Source organism: Canis lupus, chromosome 4 (genome assembly GCF_003254725.2).
Source record: "Canis lupus dingo isolate Sandy chromosome 4, ASM325472v2, whole genome shotgun sequence".
In the NCBI taxonomy this organism is placed as follows: Eukaryota; Metazoa; Chordata; class Mammalia; order Carnivora; family Canidae; genus Canis; species Canis lupus.
The window spans coordinates 7,117,261-7,138,481 of NC_064246.1; the positions used below are offsets into that span (position 1 = coordinate 7,117,261).

Genomic DNA, 21,221 nt, shown 5'->3' on the forward strand with positions numbered 1-21,221 from the left:
ATGAGAAGTAGTTGTACCACGGAAGCCGAGAACTGTGTTCACGGCAGCTGCATGATTTTATCAAGCCTTCCATCACCAGCCTTCTAGGATGGCAAAGATGATTGCCTTCCCTCACTCTGCCTGCACGACTGGAGTGTGTGTCCTGGGGCTTCCGTTGCTTCCTGCAGGGACTGTCGGCCTCCTGCCCTGGAACAGGAGTTCTGTGTATGCAGAGCTCAGGATTCGCCTACTTCTTTCACGGCTAGCCCAGAGATAGACCACTCGTGTCATCCAACAGGCACGCTCAGTCATTTAGGCTATCATCTCTTTTGGGAAATTATATAAACAGACACCCTCAGGCAAAAGGAAGAAGCCAGTTTCAGACAGCAACATTGGTGCTTGGTCGCCCCAGCAGCCTTTTCTCATTCCTCACCCCCTCATGCTCCTGACTCCCACTTCGCAGGGGTAAGGTGTTTTGCCCAGATCAAGGATCGTGTCCTTACAAGCCTGAAGGAACCAGAGTAAGTTAGAAACACTTGATTGAAAATAAAAGGGAGGGCTGATTTTTGGCAGTAGCTGATGAAGGAGGAAACTGGGAAAAAAATTGATTTTATAATTTTTTTTCAGAATGTGCTTTTTGATTCTGCTTAATATAGCACAGAAGGATATGCAAAGAAATCATTATTTTTTTCTTGTTAACTGTCCCCAGTATTGCCCCTTCATTTGAAAACTTAAAGTGGCTATCCTGTTTACAGCTCCTGCCAGAGCTGTGCTTAAACTTCGAAAGCATCCCTGGCAAGCCCCCAGCAAAGCCCAAGGTCTTCCTTTCAGAGCCAGTTTGGGGCCAAGGGTGCCCCTGAGACAGCGGTAAACCCTGGCATGGACTCTTGACTGTGATTTGCTGGGAGCCCTGTGTAAGTGCAAGCAAAGCCCATGGGTTTGCTTTCTCATTGTTAGTGCATTAGTTGCTAATGTTTCATCTGATAGGTCTGAGTAGCACATTCAGGAAGGTGTTTTTTATTTTGGACAGATGATGCCTAGGTCAGTACGTGATTATTGAATGGTTTGTTGAGGATGTTTGAACAGTGGGTGTGTGTCAAGTGGACTAGGCTTGTGTTGTGGACTTCCTCCAGCCTGGAGTGTGTGACTGTGTCATGTTTGCAGGAGCTCAGACCTCACACGACTCTGTTTTATGTGGCTTTACTCAGAACTGCAGCAGGGGGACACAGGAGGAGGATAGTCTCCAAACTCCGAGGAAGTAGTCTTGCTGCAGTGTGCAGCCACTCTCACTAAACAAGGCTGTTTCCTGCTGCTGAGCCATGCCGGGTGGGCACACATAGATACACAAAGTGGACTTGTGGGTGTCCCCACGATTGGTAACGGGTTTTGATCTGATAGTGTACAGAAGCTGATGCAATTTCTCATAACATGTAAACATTTGCCCTTGGCCAAAATTCTTACTGGCAGAGCTTTGCCGAAAAGGTGTCAGCATTCTGTTATCCTGAACTCACCTGCCAAATGGTGCGGTTAGGGGAACTATCAGGTGTCAGGAAGCAGCCATGGGATCAGGCCCACCATAGGACTCGTTGAGCTGTTCCTGGCTTCAGTAGAATGGGCAGCTTTGCAGCAGCTGCTATGTTCCAGATGAGCAGTGCAGCTTGACTGTTTATTTTTAAAGAAGTGGTATGTAATCCGAATCTGGGCCCCCCATGCCCATTCTGGTGTGGTGCAGGTTTGAAAGCATGTGACTGGTGGTTGCTCTTTACCCAGTGGATGCTCATTATTTGCTAAGGGAAGTAATGTTAACTGAATCTAATGGATCCCAGGCTGTCAGGGAAATGGCTTGATCAGCAATTACTGAATTCAATTTAAAGGGTCAAGCTAAAAATCCCCAAGTTTGGAAGTCTTTTATTTTGTAAAGTGTCAGATAACATGAGGGCCAGCTTGTAGTCAGAGAATAAGCTTGTTTGAGGGAAGGCACCTCCATGATGGCCTTCAACCCATGAGGCCAGGGCAAGTTTTGGAGTTGAGTGGCATTTGGGGCCCATTTGTCTGGGTTCATCTCTGACTGGCTCACCAGTCTCAACACCTTACATCTGTACCATATTTCTAATGCTTATGGAGGGCAGCAGGTGTCTGAGCTGGGCACAAGCTGTCTTTTAAAGGAATTTTGACCCAATAGAGCAGGCTGCTCTTTGGGAGCCAGATAATGAAAATGAAGAGCTCACAGCCAGGCCAGAATGACGAAGGAGCAGTTAAGAACAAGCTGTGTCGTCTTGGGAGCAGCCTGTAGCTCACATGCAGGTGTATCTTTAAGAAAATTGATGTAAAACAGATTTTTTAATTTTTAATTTTAATTTTTTAAAAGATTTTATTTATTGCTTGATGAGAAACACACACAGAGAGAGGCAGAGACATAGGCAGAGGGAGAAGGAAACTTCCTATGGGGAGCCCGATGTAGGACTCAATCCCAGGACCCTGGGATCACACCCAGAGCCAAAGGCAGACGCTCAGCCACTGAGCCACCCAGGTACCCCAAGAAACAGATTTTTTAAAATGAGGTGTTTATTTGCATTTCTAAAGTGTTTCAGATGCCTAAGACTCAGCCTTGACAAATGGAATTTGTGTTTGGGGTTCTGGTCATATCTCTTGAGATTTCTAGTCTCCATGGTCACTGCAAGGAACAGTTGTCTGAGTGATGTGATGCCAGATAAATCTTGTCACTTCTTTAGGTTGGAGTCTAGGGCCTGTAATGGGCTCAATCCCACTACTCTGAGATCATGACCTGAGCTGAAACCATGAGTTGGATACTTAACTGACTGAGCCACCTAGGCACCCCAAGAATCTGTCTTTTATATTGTATCTGTTGCTAATATATTTTAATAGTGGACTTTCAGATAAACCAACCATGCAGCAAATTCTGGTATCCTAGTTGTGTGTGTGTGTGTGGGGGTGGTGGTATAGAAGCTACATTTTAATGTTAGCTGCATTCACAGACTCAACAATATTAGGTTGGTGTGTCCTTTTGGGAACTGAAATTCTCAATAACAGTAGGCTTCTTGCTTCTCTTCTCTTTCATGCTCTTTTTAATGTCAAAAACCATGAACTGTTACCTCTCCAGGTAAAGAGAACATGGTTTTGTAGGTGATTTGTTGAACTCAAGTAGCAGTACCCTATCCTTCCTCCATAGGAACATGAGTATTTTAGAATATATTAGTTGACAAAAAAAAAAATTAAAGGAGAAATGGTTTTATTTTTCTGGGACAAACTCTAAATCTTTTTTCATTTTAACATCAGTAATTTCAGTGACCAGAAAATCCCATTAGGATCCTTCCTTGCCTGTGATTTGGGGCCCAGTTGTGCTATGCTCTGATCGAGGCTTGACTTTGAGGTTCTTATAGCAAAATATGAAAAACGTCTGCTTAGAATTTGTTTCATGTACAGGAAGCCCACAGGACAGTTTTCCTGTAGCCATGTGAGTGGGAAAGTCTTCCAGCTTTGTGCTCTTTACCTTGGGTGGTTTCCTGAGGGAAGAGGGGTGAGAGCAAGGGAGCAGGGAACTCAGAATGTGTGGTATGTTCCAGGGCTGCCTGAATGGAGAATCAGTAGAACCACTTCAAGAGGAGCCCACTGATGTGCTGGAATCAGGGTTGCTGTAAGGGAGACTTTCCTCGCCTTTCTCCTTCCCTTCCTCTGCATCTAGCCAGTATTCCCCCCACCGCTTCCCCAGTCCTCAGCTTAAAACCAGCTGTTAACTTTTCTTTAGAAGGGTGGCATTCTGAAGGCATCCTTAGTGAATCAGAGCAGTTCTGGGGACCGCAGTGGAAGCCACTCGCTTCTCTCCCAGCAGTGGAACTTTCCAGATAACTTCGGCCATCCTGGAAGACAGGATTGATATTTATTCTCACCTAGTTAACATTTGGTTTGCTAGTGTTTGTGGATGCTGTTCATCCTTTAAGCTAGTGTTGAATGATGATTTCATAATGAAAGTGGGGTTTTTTTTTTTTTGCCTTTGAAATGTTTAAAGAAGTAAAGCTAAAATTTCAAATGTTTCCAAAAGTCAGTTTTTCTTTTTCTTTTTTTTTTTTAAGAGCATATTATTTGGAAGAAAATGGTCATTCACTGCAAAGACTAATTCTAAGGCTACATGAAGTCTACGTATAGTGTCTACCCCCGTCCCCGTGTGACTTTATGAAAAGTTAATTTAGACAGTTTATATGAAAGTCAAGATTCTGAAAACCCCTATTGTTGAAGGAAGCACAAAAGATGACTTTGCAGTCCTCAAGCCCCGTTTGAGCTGGATGGAATGAGATTAGTGTGCTGGGAGAAAGTGTCGGGTCCCCAGGCCTTTTGTCCTTTGTCAGGAAGGTGACAGCTGAAAGGAGTTGGGATCCGCCCAGTGACAGCAGTGGCCATGGGCACAAAGAGTGGTGGGCCTCTGACCTTCGCCAGTCCTTGCTTCTTGCTCCCTCTCATAGGGGTTCTGGGGAAGGGAGTAGAAGGAGCTCGCTTCTGGTTGAAACTTTTTTTTGCTAAACCCTTTTTTTTTTTTTTTTTGAAGATTTATTTATTCATGAGAGACACAGAGTCAGAGACATAGGCAGAGGGAGAAGCAGACTCTCTGCAGGGGGCCCAATGCGGGACTCGATCCTTAGATGCCTCGGTCACGCCCTGAGCCAAAGGCAGACGCTCAACCACTGAGCCACCCAGGTGTCCCTTGCTAAACCTTGAATTGTAGTTAGGAACTCAGACTTTTACATTTTTCTCCTTTATGTTTTTTTGTTTTTGTGGTGTTTTCTTTGTTTTGTTTTGCCACTTGATTAGAGTAAGACCTTCGTTGCTCCAAGTCTTTGTGCTCTTTGGACTGGAATTTACATGAGGTGGGAGTAACTATTTTTTGAAAGAATGAAAAGGGAAGAGTTGACAAGAAAGACGCTAAGATCCAGCCCCACCCTCCCTCAGCAGCAGACCAGTGAGTCCACAAGCTGGATCAGGACAGTTAAAGATTGTAAATGAGGTGATGCCTACGAAGGGCGGTGTAATTGCTCAGGAGGAACATTAGCTGCTCCTGATCCCCAGAATGAGCACTTTCATTGGAGTTAAGTGAATCTTCTCAGACTTGTCCGCACATTAGAATCATGAGGGATATTTGAAAAGCGAATCGTGCCCAGGCCCCACACCAGAGGTTCTGATCTAATCAGAGTGGGGCCGCCTGGACTTCCCGAAGCTCCTCAGGTGATTCTAGCATGTGGCCATGGCCAAGACTGCCTGCACCTGTTTTGCCTGGAAGCAGTATAGCCTATGGGAACTTAGGCGCTACTCTTCCCCTTTGAGCTTTTGGGGTTATTGGCACTCTTTCTGATTTCCAGGACTTGGAATTTTTAGATAAGTTGAATGGTGTTAGAATCAAAAGAAATTCTGACCAGATCTAAGAAAGAGCCTATTAAATTTGGGACACTCAGGCCGTTTAGTATAGTTGGGTTGGGAGAAACTTTAATGAGCTTCGGAGCCTACTGATGTTCCTAAAACCTTAAAGGGAATATTTGGAGTGAAACTGGGGAAAAAATTGAAAGGCTCCCAGTAGTGCTGGTCCAAGGTATTTTTCCCAGAGAGAGGATGAAGATGGAAGTTCCTGGAACAAAATTATATGGGCACAGCTGCTCCAGACAGAATTATTGGAATGGATGATGAGGAGCATGCAGCGAGGTTCCCTCCCTGGGGCCCCTCTGGGTGGTAGCCAGTGTCGCCCCTTGCTACTTCATCTTTGGCAGCAGTCCCTCTGATTCCACTCCCTGTGTTTTTACACTCCTCCCAGGACCAGCTGCTCACTTTTATTCACTGCCCCCTAACCCCCCATCACTGGCCTTAACCACTTTGTAGCTCTAGCTACATCTTCCTTTTCTCTCTTCATGTTTTATATTCACATTTTCTGTTATCAGTTAGGTGGAATTGGAGTCGTGCCCTACAAGTCTGTTGTAGCCAGGCAGGGTAATGGAGTGAGGTCACTGAAAGATTGGAGGGGAGAGGGGCTGGAACCAGTCACCTGGTAGACAGGAGGCTAGGGGATCAGAGGTCCAACCCCTGGGCAGGAGGTCAAGGTTGCAGCTGAGTGGGGCTGTCGGGGGCCTGAGCTTGCCTGTATGGGTCAGCATGGAGCATCCAGAAGAGCTAGCCTGTGCCTGCCCAGGCAGGGTCTCTGCCCTCGATGTATCCACGGACAGTAGACATCCCTTAGACCAGGTAGTCCAACTACTTGCCTGCTAAAAGTCAACTTTTCTAAAAGCCTTCATTGTAGCTCTGTGAATATTGCTTATTTCATATGAGGATTTTTTTAATGGGTTATCTTTATTTTGTTTCCTGTGTTGCTGAGAATTTCTGTCCTTTCATTTTATTTTGACAACTTGTTGGAAAATTCTTGCCACTTTGCTCACTTTCAAGATGCCTAGCAACGTTTTATAGATGTTTTGGAACGTTTCTCTCTAATCATTTTAGCAAAACCGTAATAAATCATTTTATGAAAAGCACCCTAGACATAATAAATCTTGTCTGAGAGTTATTTCAGAATGCCTTATTCTACAGGGCTGTATATATTTTTTAAATTTTTTGTGTAATGTAGTCTTAATGTTGTGCCTTAAAAGGAACATCTCTAGTTACAGCACGGTTAGGTTCAGGACTATCTGGAAAGGTGGGTTGGTGTTAGCCTGTGGGCTGAATGCAAGTAGCCTGAGGGGCTGGTGGGGCTGGCTGGTACTGCCTCCTGGCTCCAGCCCCTGTCCCAGGCCACAGCAAGGACTCTAAACAAGGTCCATTAAACAAATGGATATTTCTTGACTCAAGTTAGGCAGGAGTTCAGGGCACCTGGGTGGCTCAGTGGTTGAGCGTCTGCCTTCTGCTCAGGGCATGATCCTGGGGTCCTGGGATGGAGTCCCGCATCAGGCTCCCCTCAGGAAGCCTGCTTCTCCCTCTGCCTGTGCCTCTGCCTCTCTCTGTGTGTCTCTCATGAATAAATAAATAAAATCTTAAAAAAAAAAGTTAGGAGTTTGACCAGATAATTTAACATTTTCAAGGCGTATTTGTGGGGGAGTAGAGCATTTGACTTAGAACTTTCATGAAAAATACCTTGTTTTTTTTCTCGCAAATGTTGTTTTTGTGTTTGTTAGGAGATGTAATAATTTATGCAGAAAAGATGTTCTTTGGATTCATTTTGCAGCAGCTGTCTGAGTTTCCCAAAGACTTTGGGTGTACCTGCCTGTGCCCACGCTCTGTGGTTGGGCTGCTCTCAGAACTGAGACTCTTGTGGGGGAAGAAGCTGACCTTTACTACTTAACTAGGAATTGGCCCCCTCTTCCATTTTTCTAGCTGTCGGCAAAAAAGAATGAGATGTAGGATTTAAGGAGGGAAAGCCATCTTAATTGCAGGGTTCATTCTTGAGTGGTGAACGTATAAGAAAGGATACATCAAAGTTTGAGATATTAGTGCTCCTTTCTATCCGATAGTAAGAAATCAGTCTTGTTGCTAGTTTTCGAACAAGGAAAGGTTCTGAAAAAGAATTTTTTTTCAATTCTAGAAAACTTAGCAGTTTACCAAGTTTTTGGTTAAAAATAAAGTTTTCCTAGGTCCTTCTAAAGCCTTTGGGTGAGCAGTGGAGAGACAGGAGGATTAAGTCAGCTCTTGTTTGATTTTCACATGTAAACCAGAAGTTATTTTGATTCAGTACCCGCAGTCATAATTTATAATAGAGTATGACTCTTTCTTTCAGACGTAAACATTTTAGGTGGCCACAGTTGTAACCCCAAATGAAAACCTTTAAAAAACAACAACAACAACAACAACAAGAGGCAGGTGGTCCCATTCAGCTCTACCAGTTTAGATGTGTTTACCTCCGGAGATGGAGCGAAAGTAATTGTATCTGGCAGATAGCAGAGTAAAATTGTCCTCACTGCTAATTATTCAGCGACTCCTATCTATGCTGCTTCCCATTTTAATTCAGACAGTAAGTGTCTGCAAATGTCTGTGCTAAATATTCCTCTTGCTATCAGACAGCCTCTAAGAGCTTGTGTGTGTGTCTAAGAATTGATAATTGTGCATTCTTCTTTTTTCTTCCCTTTCCCTGGTGATTTATTTGCAATTGCAGACTAGTGGAAGTAGGTAATTCAGCCATTCTCCCCCCCCCCCCCCCCCCCCCCCCCCCCGTCCGGATCCTAGGTGCTCCCCGCCCTTTCAGCAGCGAGCCCTCGGGAAAGAGGAACTGGGCCCAGTGCCTGGAGTCAGGAGGGCTGGCCCACTCGCTGTGGGCGCCCCTGGGAGTGGCCCTGGTGGCAAGTGGTGCTGGTTCTCCTGTGTTTTAAATTTTCTTAAAACATCTTCTAGTAAATTGAAGAAATGCCTTTTGTTCCTCCTGAGCAAGGGTCAGTGGGATGTGTAGCCCTGTCCCCTCGGCTCTTGAGGTAGACATGACACCTGTTCCCCGGCCTCTTGGTTAGTTGTTTGGCACAAAGCCTCTCATTTCCAGAGAGTGCCCTATGTTTTTTGACTCTCCTAGCCTCTCTTCTTGTGGCCTCACAAGGGACACCAGGAGGCCATGACAGCAGCCAAACTGCATCAGGAGGGCAGAAGGGGCTTCAAGACCAAAACATGACCAGGGGCAGACATGCTAGACAGTCAAGCAGTTCCGGGTTAAAAGTTAAGCCAGTCTCTGCCTGAAGACACACTTGGCCGCTGCCCAGCCACAGGCAGCCCGGCGCCCTGGCGAGGGGGGCAGCTGGCCTGGGAGTTGCCTGTCCTGCGGGCCGTCCCATCCCTCACGTTCCCTGCTGTCCTGTCTGGTCCTCCAAGAGCACTGGGTACCACCCCCCACCAGGCCCCCACCTGGCCTGGCTGCTCCCCTGCACCCTGGGCTGCCCTGGGTGACGGGGACAAGTCCTCACAGCCCTGCTTTCATCCATGTGTCATAGGATTGCTTTCAGCACCCTGCTGATCAGTGTGGAACATTTCCAACTTCATTTTTTTATGACCCCCTCCCTGAAATAGAAACAGTTGAATTATTTTCTAGTTTGGCCAGGGAAGCAGAGAATCACAGTGAAATATTTGTGTCGTAGGCAGGGTTACTCATTTAAAAAAATTTTATTTATTCATGAGAGACACACACAGAGAGAGGCAGAGACACAGACAGAGGGAGAAGCAGGCTCCCTGCAGGGAGCCCAACGTGGGACTCGATCCCGGGACCGCAGGATCACGCCCTGAGCTAAAGGCAGACGCTCAACCACTGAGCCACCCGGGCATCCCAGGGCTACTCATTTTTATTGCAATAAGTCTTTCCATTCATAGCCACTTGACCATGTTCTCATGAGTCCCATTGGGGCTGATGCCTTGCACCAGCCCCAATGGTGGGCAGGTGCCTACACCTCTGGATAAGCTGTGTTCTGATTTTCCAGCTTTGCCTAAACTTAAGCAGACCTTAACTTGCTCAAGTTTTGATACCTTTTTTTGTTCTAAACTATCGAGGAAAGTCTGATGAATTTAAGAATTTAAGAATTGCTTCTTTAAGAATTGCTTCTCTCTCCACTTTAAGAGAATTTGCTTTAAGAATTGCTTCTCTCTTCACTTCCCTTTGTCTTGTGTGTTAAGGAATTCGCTGTTTGATATGGTGACTTTGGTCTGCTGCTAGTTGGAAGATATCACTCTTTCACCACAGCACCATTTTGTTCTTTTTGTGCGAGGTGAGGCTGGGGTTCACAGTCCCATCTGATGCTACGTCCACTGTATTTTCTCTCTGTACCATCCTCCTTCCGAACAGAATGTGTATAAACTCGAAATTTCTTCCTTCAGCATCTTTGTTATTGCAACCTACCATATTGCTGAGTTAAATTTCTTTCTTCTCTTTCTCCTTCTTCAGTATTTACACTTGGGCTTAATTTGTTTGCTTTCTCCAGACTTAGATTGTGCCCGAAAACAACTTTATTGAGTCTCACTGCTCAGATCGGTGATACCTGAATTTTAGAGCACCCAAGGAGAGTCATCATGGGTATTCTTGAGATGGATTCTGGAGACTTTGAATAGCCTATCTAGTAGCCAGCCTCCTCCTCGCCCCTGAGACAGAGGGGAGAGTGTGTGGGCATGAGGAGATGAGGACGATGTCCTATCCCATGCCTGCCTGGTCTTCTGGAGTGTCTAGGTGTCTTGTTTTCCTGATGGGGAAGGGAATGGGAGAGGTGGACTTCCAGGCCAGGAGACAGGTCCTACAGGGGACCTCTGCTTGAGACAGAGATGAGCTCCCTATTTTGCTGTGGAGTCTAAATCCTACAGTGGGTGCTTTAGGAGTTGCTGCAGGGGTGTCCGTTGAGCAAGCATTATTTCAGAATTAGACCCTGTTTTTCCTTTTCTTAGATTCCCATAGGTAATGAGAATTTTTTGTTTTTTTATTTTTCTTTGCACAGTCAAGCATGCTGCTTTTATGAATGAAGAGCATATACGTGAATGTGCTTATCAGTGTTTGGCTGGGTTTAGCACAGCTGATTTATTCTAAGATTCACATAGTGAAGTTGTTGAATTGATAGGGAATTGAGGGAAGATCTAAGTGGAAAGCTTCAAAGTCTGTTATCCAGCAAAAAAGAGGTCTTTGTCCATTTAAGCATCTGACAACTGGGTTGTCTCTAAGTTATGCCAAGGATATTTTTAGAATTCAGGATTTCATCTTAAGGCTCCAATTATTTTGATTCCCCAACAGACTCTAAAGGGTACAAGAACAGTAAGGCGGGGAAAAAGAGAAAATTTCTGCAGAGAAACCCAACTGAATCTTACTATGGTAATTAATTGGCAGAAAATCAATATTTCAGTGAGAAGTCTCTCAGCCAGTGGTGGCAGAAGATAGTGCAGTGGATATTAGTGAATTTGGGAGAATGTACAAGTTTCGGTGAGCTAATTGGATGAATTTACATATGGTGTTACTGTAGTGTCACACAAGACTAGTCATTTGGGAAATTTATAGGAGATTAATGGAGACCGAAATGTTTAAGTACTTTAACCATTTGTTCTTTAAAGAGAATAAATGTATATCTGGCTTCATGAATTAAGATGGACCTGCTTTTTGCATTGTCACCTGATGAATAAGAAATGTTAATTTACTTGCTTTATTTCTCGAATTTGTTTCCCTGTGAGAGTTGCTGTCTAAATGTTCCTTTGTAGGATGGTGATTCTTGAATGTTTTAGTCTTGGGACTTTTGTACACTCTTAAAAATTATTGAAGACTCCAGAGAGCTTTGTTTATGTGGTTATATCTATTAATTTTTATCATGTTAGAAATAAAAACCAAGAGGTTTTTTTAAGTTATGAAATTAAAAATGAGTTCATGTTAACATAAATACTATTTTTTATCAAAAGTTACCATTTCCCAACCCAAAGAAATGTTATTAAGTAGTGTTTTTAATTTTTTTATACCTTTTTATAAAACTGCCTTTAATATCTGATGTAATGGAAGATGGCGGGGTTCTCATCTTTGCATCTGCATCCATTCTGATGTGATATGTTGTTCTGGTTACCATGTGTGATGAAAATCCAGCCTCCCACAGATATGTGGTTGAGAAGAATGTGAGAACTGGAGTGTTCTAATTTGTTTTTAGACATTTGTGGATCTTCTTCTTTGATACTATGCTAAACCAGTGGTGGTTTCTTAAAGGTTGGTTGAGATGTGGATTAAAACCCTGTTCTGTGTATGGTTTTGAACATCATGCATTGGTCATCTGGGAAACCTCCCCAAGTGTTGATACATTTTATCTTGCAATTAAAAATAATTGTGCCACCAATTAGAAGAACCTTTAAATATAGGGAAGTTGTCACCTTCACAGTGCATGTGGATGTATACGTTTTCAAAAAGGCTAAGTTTTGCACAGAGGCTGGGATCTCATTAGTTTATCGGCTGTTTTCTTTGAAAGTAGACCCATATCGTCCCTTCCCTGTAAGGTGTCTACTACGTAACTATGTCTGAAGAGCCATAATTTGTGTACAAGGTGATGTTCTGTGATGCAATGCTGCCCTGGCCCTTGTAGGTCTGTTGCCTGTTCCATGGAGGTCCCTGTCACCTGCTGTGGAGAACCACTCCAGCAATCAAAATTGCAAGTCGATGTTAGCTTAAGAAAACCAGTGTTTTCCCCAATTACAGGTGCCCAGTGTAAAGGGCAGCATTGCATCAGTTGTGAAATTGATTCCACTGTTCATGATAATGTGTCATTCAGTCAGGTTTTCCTCATGCTTTGCATCGTGACTGGGGGATTTGGCAGTTGATTTTGTTTTGTATGTATGAAGCATCAGACGGGAGTTCTTTTTTGGGTGGCTCCAGAAGAGAAAGGCCTTTGTGCCTAGAGGAATACTTAGTCATTTCTTTCATTGCTTTTTCTTGTTCTTCCTAAACAGATGTTTATCTGGGTGGTAGAGAGGACAGATTTATACTTTGTGGGTTAGAACTTCATTTTTGTTTTTGTTGGTGTTTTTATAAATTAAGTCATTCAGGTTGGTTGGTTACTTGTGCATTGATATTTTGCCCTGTTTTATTTTTCTCTTGAGTTTTCTGATTTTGTGTGATGATACAAAGGACTCTTCCTGTGAGTGTGGAACACTTAGGCTGGAGTTAGTACCTTTGAGCCTGTTGAGAGGAGGCCAGGTTTCCTTCAACTGCTCTTCCATTAGGAATCCCCAGTTGTAGAGGCATTCTGGAGATGATGTACTGGTCTGGATAAAATGAAAATGTCTGGTAAGATATTAATAAATACTTTACTGGTGTTTTGCTTTTACGTGGGAGTTTTCTGGAATAGCTGATGAAGCCAAGCTAAGTATATTATCTTCTTTTCATGTTGGCCTTTTGTTTTGAAATGCCATTCCAACTCTGTTCTCTAGTTTTCTTTTTATCACTGGTATTGTTTTTATAGATTAAAGGTACCACCTTTTCCAGTTTTGCTTATCATGCTTTCCTAACTTGGAGCCAGTGAAATCTTTTCATTCAGTTCATCAGGCATTTATGGAGTGTTTGCAAGTCAGTAGCGGTATTATTACCAACCTGCATCTTTGTTTTTCGTCATTTCTGGAAGGCCTATGATTTGCATGTTCAGTATCAGCACACCTTCACTTCCTCTTCACTCTGCTTTTTACCCTTGTTAGGTTAATTAAGATTAAGAGAACTTTGTGATGGAAAAAGACTCTTCTAGACTCCCTTTCTTCCTCCTTTGTTCTCTGTGTTTTCATTGCTGTACTTTACTCTTGTGTGTGTGCACACAGCTACAGGTGTCAAGCTGTGGGCTCCTTCTTGGGAGTGGGAAGACTATTGGGAGGACAAGAGAGGACATTACAGGAGATGATTATTCTTTCCATTGTTTCGAAGTTCCTAACCTTTGGTCCGTCTCATTTTTGCCCCTGACTTAAGAGACTGGATCTCTTCATCTGTGCTTGTGTGATGAGGCTAGTGGTGTTTTGCCATGATAGGGTGACCACTTCCAGAGAGGAGGTTGTAAAATATCTTCTTTCACTGATGACCATGGGGTGCTTAGCTCGAAAATAAGCAGTAGCTTCTAGACTAGGATGCTGACTGTATTTATAGAACTGTCACCTAAAGGTCTAATATATTGGTACTGAGAAAACTGATGGAAGGCACATTTTCTTGAATAACCTAAATAGCTGATAACCTAAATGGATGGATAAAGGTTATTTTCTCTTCCTGAATTTCAAATGGCTTATTTGTATCTTTCCCTCACTTTGTGGATCAGTTACAGAAGTTAGCTTCACCTTTTCTACATTTATATATATAAAATAAAGATCTGGATTTCAGTTGAGTAGATACGCAATGTTTAAAATCTGAAGAAAGTGAAGTAATGGGGTTGAAATGAAATACCACTTACTATTTAGTAAATGATTGATACATATTAGCTGGGATACTTCCCCCCATCTTCCCCTTCAAAGGAGATAGCATAGTTATTTTGTAACTCTGCACTGTCAGATTTCTTTCTTCTGTTCTGGATGTGGTCAAGCCTACAATAGATAAATCCATACCAGTACACTTTCTCTTTCTCATTTTTGTTGTCTGGTTTACCTGGCTTATCATAGATTTTCATTTTGCATTTTTTGTAAGTGATATATAAGGATGACTCAAGAAATGCCTCTGGTCACGGGCTCTGTCCGTTTCAGTGTCAGAAAATAGAGATAGCATTACTAGCAAGGCTTTAGTTGGGGTATTTTACCTTTTATGGTAGTCATCTGTGTGGATTTAGGCTTTTCAGGTTTATTATGGTTGCTATTAGCAGCTCTCCTTAAAATAGGGAATCTACTTAAATTTGTGAAGTATGTTTCAAACTTTCTTTTCTTGATTGACTTAATGAACAGGGTTTCAAGTATATAATAGAGGATCCCCCAGTCTTAAAACCATAACATTGTTGCATTAGAACTTTGTTCAACCTGTAGAGAGTGTAGGATACCACAGGTTTCTGAATCTGTGCCAATGGATCATGGGTGCTCCTAAGGTTGAATCAGTCTTCAGCTCTTATAACAAACCACCACATTAAGGAATGATACTTTCTTATTTGTTAAATTTTGCTTGTCCTCATGCAGATGATAAAGCAAACTGGTGAGTGGAAGGACACATATCAACTGTGTGGCAAGTTCAACATCCTTTTTTTTTTTTTTTTTTCTTTCCCTCTCCTGGATAGGTCAGCTAGTGGTGATGCATGTGAGTTCACCACACACATCTTTCTGCTAATAAAAATGTTCCCAGTTTTCATACTAAAATTATATTCACTATTCATCATGTGTTACACAGTGGGTAGAAGAGGGGGGTGGGTGTTCACTGAACAATATTAGACTTTTTTACTGCTCTATCCTCTACTGAAGCAAGTCTGAAAACCACTATGTGGGTGTGTGAGCAAGCATGGCAGGACAAGAAGCTGGGAAGAGTCGATTGGAGAGACTGCCAGTGCTTGGTTGCCTTGGTTGCAAGTTTGGACTTTGTGGTCACTGAGGAATAGTTAAAGGTTTCTAGCTTAATTTAGCAAGGATGTACTGGTTCCCAGGAGTCATTCTTATCTCATTTGTGGGAAATAGTGAGGGAACCCAGAGTGTTTCCTACACCACATCAAGGACATCTCAACAGTGACAGAAATTTAGTTATTTACTCGGAGGAGTTCAAAGAAAAATTAACAAAATAAGTTTATGGAAAGGGCTACAGACTTAGAATGAACAGTGACATCATCACCAGCCAAGGTTTCCGAATACAAGATGCTTGCCTGCTTAGGATGATGCATTCCACCAACTGTGTATTGATGACCTTTAAGCCTCAGGCCTCTGCTCATGAAGAATTCCCAACTGAGGGCGGCAGACATCTATAAATAAATCATCATCTTTGGGACTGACCGAAAAATATCAGAACAAAAGGTATAAGGATTGGTCTCTGGGGTTAGCAGAGTGCAAGAGACACTGTCTGTCTAGGAAGCTTTTCTTTAAAACTTTTTTCAACTGGAAATGTCTGAGAAAGTTTTGTCGGAGTGAAGGCCTTTCTCTGAGACTGTGAAGGATGACAGTATTTCAGGTGATGGGAACTGTAGCGCTTATTTATTTGGGAAAGATCCTATGGATATCATGACTAAGGCTGTCTTGGGGAATTAGTTGAAGGCTGTTTTGAAATTGAAGTCCTACACAACACTGTTTTGCATAGGTAATTCATCTGGACTGTTGGTTATGAATCACAAAAACTTTTTTTAAGCAAAAAAGGAAAGATAATTCTCAGGTAACTGAAGCATCTAGAAGTAGCGTGTTTTAGGCGTTATTGGGTCCAGGGGTCTCACATGGCCACAGAAACTCTTCCTCTCTATCTTGACTGTGCTTTGCAGAGTCCTTCAGCTCAGCCATCAGCAAGATGGTGGCCATTCGTCAGAGCTCACCTCCTCCTAGCTTAGCCCTTGTAGCCAAAGCCCCCTGTGCTGTCCAGGGGAGATGTAGACAACTGTGCTTTGGTTCTGGACATGGAACTAGGCACCTGTGAGGGTGAGGGGAGGCTGTGCCCCCAATGGCCCCGTGGCCAGCATTCTGTAGGGGACAGGGAAGGGTCTTCACAAGAGGCAGAAGAGGGGAGTGTGGGCCAGGCGTGCTGGGCAGGCAGACCCTGCAGCTGCCATGGCTCATGGCAGCAAGAAGAGAGCATGTGCAGGGAGATCAGACCTGTTAGCTGAGGTACAGAGCACGCGTGGAAGGGGAGGCTTGGCAGGAAGGATGCAAACTGCTTTTTGCATGGTGAGTTAGAGATGGTGGAGGGGCATTGATGTGGCAGCTAGCTATTTGGGCACAAGAGAAACGATAAAGCTAGCATGGTCCCAAAGTAAGTGATCGATCATAGAGATAGGCATGGCATAAGCATGGATAGGCATGGAATGAGCTTACCCTAGCTCACAGAGGAGGATCCTATGTTAGGGCTGGATCACATGAAATTACTGCTTCTACAGGTAAAAAATGGCAGTGCAGCGGCAATTTCTTATCATTCAGCCTGTTCTGTGGGAATCACATTTAGAAGTGCCTGTGTTCTTTCTTTCAGCAGATGGTACTGTGTTCTCCATACTGTGCTGGTCTCCCATGTTCTCATTCTCTGCGGCTTTCAAGTCTCCACAGAGAGCCAGTCTTTTTTCCCTTCCTCTCCCTCTCTTTTCCCTCTTCCCCCTTTCCCTTCATCCCTTTCCTCTTCCTTCTTTCTTGGGAAAATATTAACTGGGTGCTTTTGAAGTGCAGAACATAGTGCTTCGTGCTGGATCTGTAGTGTGAACCTTGTCCCGAGCCTCCTGGATTCTAGAGTCTTGACATGAGCAGAGTGTAGGAGGGCTGATGGGATGCCCTGTGAGCTGTGGTGTTATAGGGCTGATGAACACTTATGAGGTACTGGTGCTGTAGGGTTCGTGGGATGCTGTATGTGGTATGGCATTGCAGGGGCTGATGGAATGCTCTAAAAGCTGTGGGGAGGCATCCAAGTTCTAGATTCTTTTTGATTCACCCTGGGCCAGGGATGGGTGGGGGGGGGCTACTGGAAACTCCAATAGCTTTGTACTGTGCTGACAGATATGAGAGGATGGGACTCTCCCTGCTACTTCTCACACCTTTGTCATGGTTCAAATACTCCAATTTTCCCTGCTGTAGAAAACTTTTTCTTCCCTATCTCTCTTCCTGGGTAACATTTGGCCTCTTCCTCCCTGATGCCCCAACAGTACCCCATTAGAGATTTCAGCCATTACATCCCATTGATGCTCTGTTCCATTTACTTGTGTTAAAGCTGGCTCCCCCCATTAGACAGTAAACTTTAGCAGACAAGAACCATGTCTTAATATGGATGTCATTTAGTAAAGTGTTTGGATGCTAGAGGTGCTAAGTAAATATTTATCAAGTGTTAAAATAACTTTGAAGGGGCTCTATTTGCAGAACCCCTCTTATTTCTACCTGACTTAAAAAGAATGCCAGTGTGTGTGTCTATATATACACACACACTACATATATTCTCTTTCTCTACACACACACACACACACACACACACACAAAGGAATATTATTCAGCTGTAAACAAGAGGAAATCCTGCTATATGTGACAAGGATAAAGTTATCAGGATGTTATACTAAGTGAAATAAACTAGTCACAGTAGGAGAATGCTCCATGATTCTACTTAACATGAAGTATCTAAAAATAATCAGACCCATGGGAACGGAGAGTGGAGTGGTGATTCCCAGGGACTGGGCAGGGGGCAAATGGAGAGTTGCCTGCCGTTCAAAAAGGTATAAAGTTGCTTTTATATAAGATGGATAATTTCTAGAGATCTGCTGTGTGTGCAACACTGTGCCTATTAAGTTAATAATACTGTATTGTGCTCTTAGTCATTTGTTAAGAGGATAAATCTTGTGATAAATGTTCTTACTGTAATTTAAATATATATATATAGCAGCCACCAAAACTCCCCCAGAATCCCCCCCCAGTGACGTACTGTGTCACGCCACACTGAAATCAAAAGGAAGTGTCTGCAGTGAAACCACATGACTATCTATGTTGAGAGTTTTACGTTGTGCTGACCTGATTCATAACGAAAACACTCTTTAGAGTAGTTGGTCATTTGCTTGAGGCTTGAGCTGACATCTTGTCTGTGATTTAGACATCTGCATAAAAACAGACCTTTGAATACACTAGAAACAGTTAACAGACCCTTCGTCTCTGTGTGTCTATGTGCAACTGGTTGAGTTAGTAAAGCCTGATGACTAGTGCTGGTGAGCGGTCAGTGCTGTTGAACACTGGGCGGGACAGGTATACTGCTTTCCAGAATGCATTTCCTGGAGCAGATGGTGTTCATCTGCAGAATCCTCTGTGATCCCAGACTCTCTCTAGGAGTTGACTGGCTGTTTGAATCTGGTGCCAATTCTGTATTAGGTTATATGCTTCTAGAAGCCCTGTCTCCTGAGGTGTGGATATCCTTGTGGAGTAGGTGAGGGCTGGGTTAGGATTCCAGCTGTGCACCCCTGGGCCCAATAATGATGCATGGGATGTGGTTCCTAGATTTGGTGCAGGAACTGTGGCCAGCCTGTTGGCCCAGAATGTTGGGCTGTGGTGGGGTGGAGAGGCAGGGTGGGTCGGGGGAGACAGGCAGGTATTTCTCATGTATGTTGCCTGAGTTCACAGAAAATTAGTGCTTAGGACTTAGCCTCTTGGAAACCTGTCATTATTTTGAAAGGCCTTTTTAGTTTTAAAATAAATCACAAAAACTAGCCTTTTTCTGATGCTTTTCTTGAATACTAGCGAGCCTACCCTAACACTGGAGAAATAATGACTTTGAGCTGGATGGAATATTTTTATTCTTCTTGGTGGAAAGTAAATATTTGCCTTCACTCTCTCAGAACCCTGTGTCACTGGGAAAGCAGCTGAAGAACCTGCTGGTGGGAACAAAGGGCCAGGCCTCTCTTTGCCTGCAAATCTGGCTTTCTGGCTGAGCTCCCTATTGAAGTGTGAGTCGCCTCCTCTCAGCCGTGGACTGGGGAACAGGAGAGCGTCTTGCCTTTCCCTGACCCGCTCTCTGCAAGACGGCCCACAGTCCCAAGTTTGGCTGTTTGAGAGGACTATGGTCCACTGAAAGCTTACTCATTTTCTCCTCTAAAGTGAAAACAAGGCAAAAGACAATAGCCAGTTAGTTGCCTCATCTAAACCACCTGCTTCGTAGGAAATGAAGGAGGCCCTTAGTGCCACTTGGAGGATTTGTAGTCTCCTTTCCTGTCAGTAAACAAAGGCAGTGAGTTAAAAGAGTGGGGCATAGATTGTTTACAGGATGTTTGCTGTATCAAAGGAAGGAAAAGCACCTCTTACGGAGTTGTGTTCATTGTGTAGGGGATATTACAACATCATTTAAAGGGTCTCTGCTGGAGAAGAGAAATTAACCATAAAATATTTAGTTGTGAAACACAAACTGTTTAATCAATAGGACTTTTAAAGACTTACTTCATAAATTAAAGTTGAGGGCTTTATAATGTATCAGCATTAAAAAAATGTAGAAAACCAGAAAGCCTCTTGAGAGGAAAAAAAAATAGGTTCCTAAAACTTTGAAAAATATCGATACTTTAGAGGACTTACATTTTTTTTTTTGGTACAAGTTCATGCTTTGTGTGCAAGCAACATTTATCATTTAAGTATGGTTGTGTCTCCTATGTAGGCCTTTCCAGGTTGCCTTTTGGCGCTGTGTCTGAGTCCCTGAGGCTCTTTTTCAGGCATTCCTATCTCAGGAGCTGGAAACTGAGAGGTGTCAGTGAACATGACCGAGTGGATGAATGCTTGGTTGGATTTAATAAACTAGTGAAGATTGAAACAAGGATGTGAGATAAGATGCCCAATAACATAGTCTTTTTCTAATTACTTAATGTTGGGAAATCTTTTTGATAAATACTTTGGTGTTTTTTTTTTTTTGTGTGTGTGTGTGTGTGTTAAACTATACATAACATAAATTTTACTATTTTTCAGTGTGTAGTTCAGTAGCTACCGTATATTCATATTGTTGTGCAACCATCTGTCTCTAGAGATTTTTCATCATCCCAAACAGAGGCTTTTTTCTCAGTAAACACTAACTCCCCATTCCCCTGCCCCTGGCAGCCACCACTCTACTTCCTGTCTCTGTGAAGCTGGTTATTGTATGTACCTCCTATAAGTGGAATCCTGTAGTATTCATTGTTTTGTGACTGGTTTATTTCATTGAGCATCATGTCCTCAGGGTTCATCCATGTTGTAATATGTGTTGTAATTCCCTAATTTTTAAAGCTAAGTAGTATTCCATCATATAGATTTACCATATTTTGTTTGTCCATTCATTGGTTGATGGACACTTGGGTTACTTACCCCTTTTAGCTATTGTGAATAATGCTGCTGTGAACATGGGTGTGTAGATATCTTTTCACAACCCTGCTTTCAGTCTTCTTGGGTACATATCCAGAAGTGGAATTACTAGATTATATGGTAATTCCATGTTCAGGTTTATTGAGGGATTTGCCATATGATGCTTTAGATTTTTAAGCTTAGAATTGACTATATTGGCTCCATGAGTAAAGTCAATGAGAATTTCCCTCCCTTCCTTTGTAGGTACATTCAATCCTAAATTCAGCTACAGTGAGGGACCAGTAATAGTCACATTTCTTCAACTGTTTGAATACTTCATTAAAATGGAGACAGATTGAGAAAGGTAGGCTTTTTCGAGCCAAGGCCAATGGTAGGTGGCTCTGTAATTGGTGACCGTTTGGATGAGAGGGTCATTGTTAATACTCTGCTGGGACCACAAGCATAAACCCAGTTGTCATGGCACACTCCACTTGTTGGGGTCTGTCTTTTGTAGGGAGTGGAGTGCAGATCTCTGGCAGGAATTAGAGAAGCCATGTTGATGCCATCTCATCCAAGCTGTGCACCTCACACTGTTGTGTGTTGAGTCTGCATTATGTTGAGAAGGAGTGCAGGCCGTGGTGTGCCTGGCTTCAGTTCAGTCAGCAGAAATTCTTCTAATTACTTTTTTTTAGAAATGATGTAGTAAAAGATCATGATTTTAGGAGCCAGGCGGCCTTGAGTTCACACCTTATTCTGGGTGATTCCCTGTGGGCAGATAATCTCTTAGAGTACCAGTCTCTTCATCTGGGAGGCAAAAGAGGTCATTTTTGTGTGTAAGTGATAGTAGTTTTGGAAATAACATGGAAAGTATCTAGTGGAGCGCATGGTACGTAGTC

At 43.2% G+C, this 21,221-nt stretch overlaps 1 protein-coding gene across 9 annotated transcripts in view; it reads left to right on the plus strand.

Moving 5' to 3' along the window:
• SIPA1L2 (signal induced proliferation associated 1 like 2) overlaps positions 1 to 21,221 on the plus strand; it is a 213,455-nt gene that overhangs the window by 24,617 nt on the left and 167,617 nt on the right. The window lies entirely within an intron of this gene.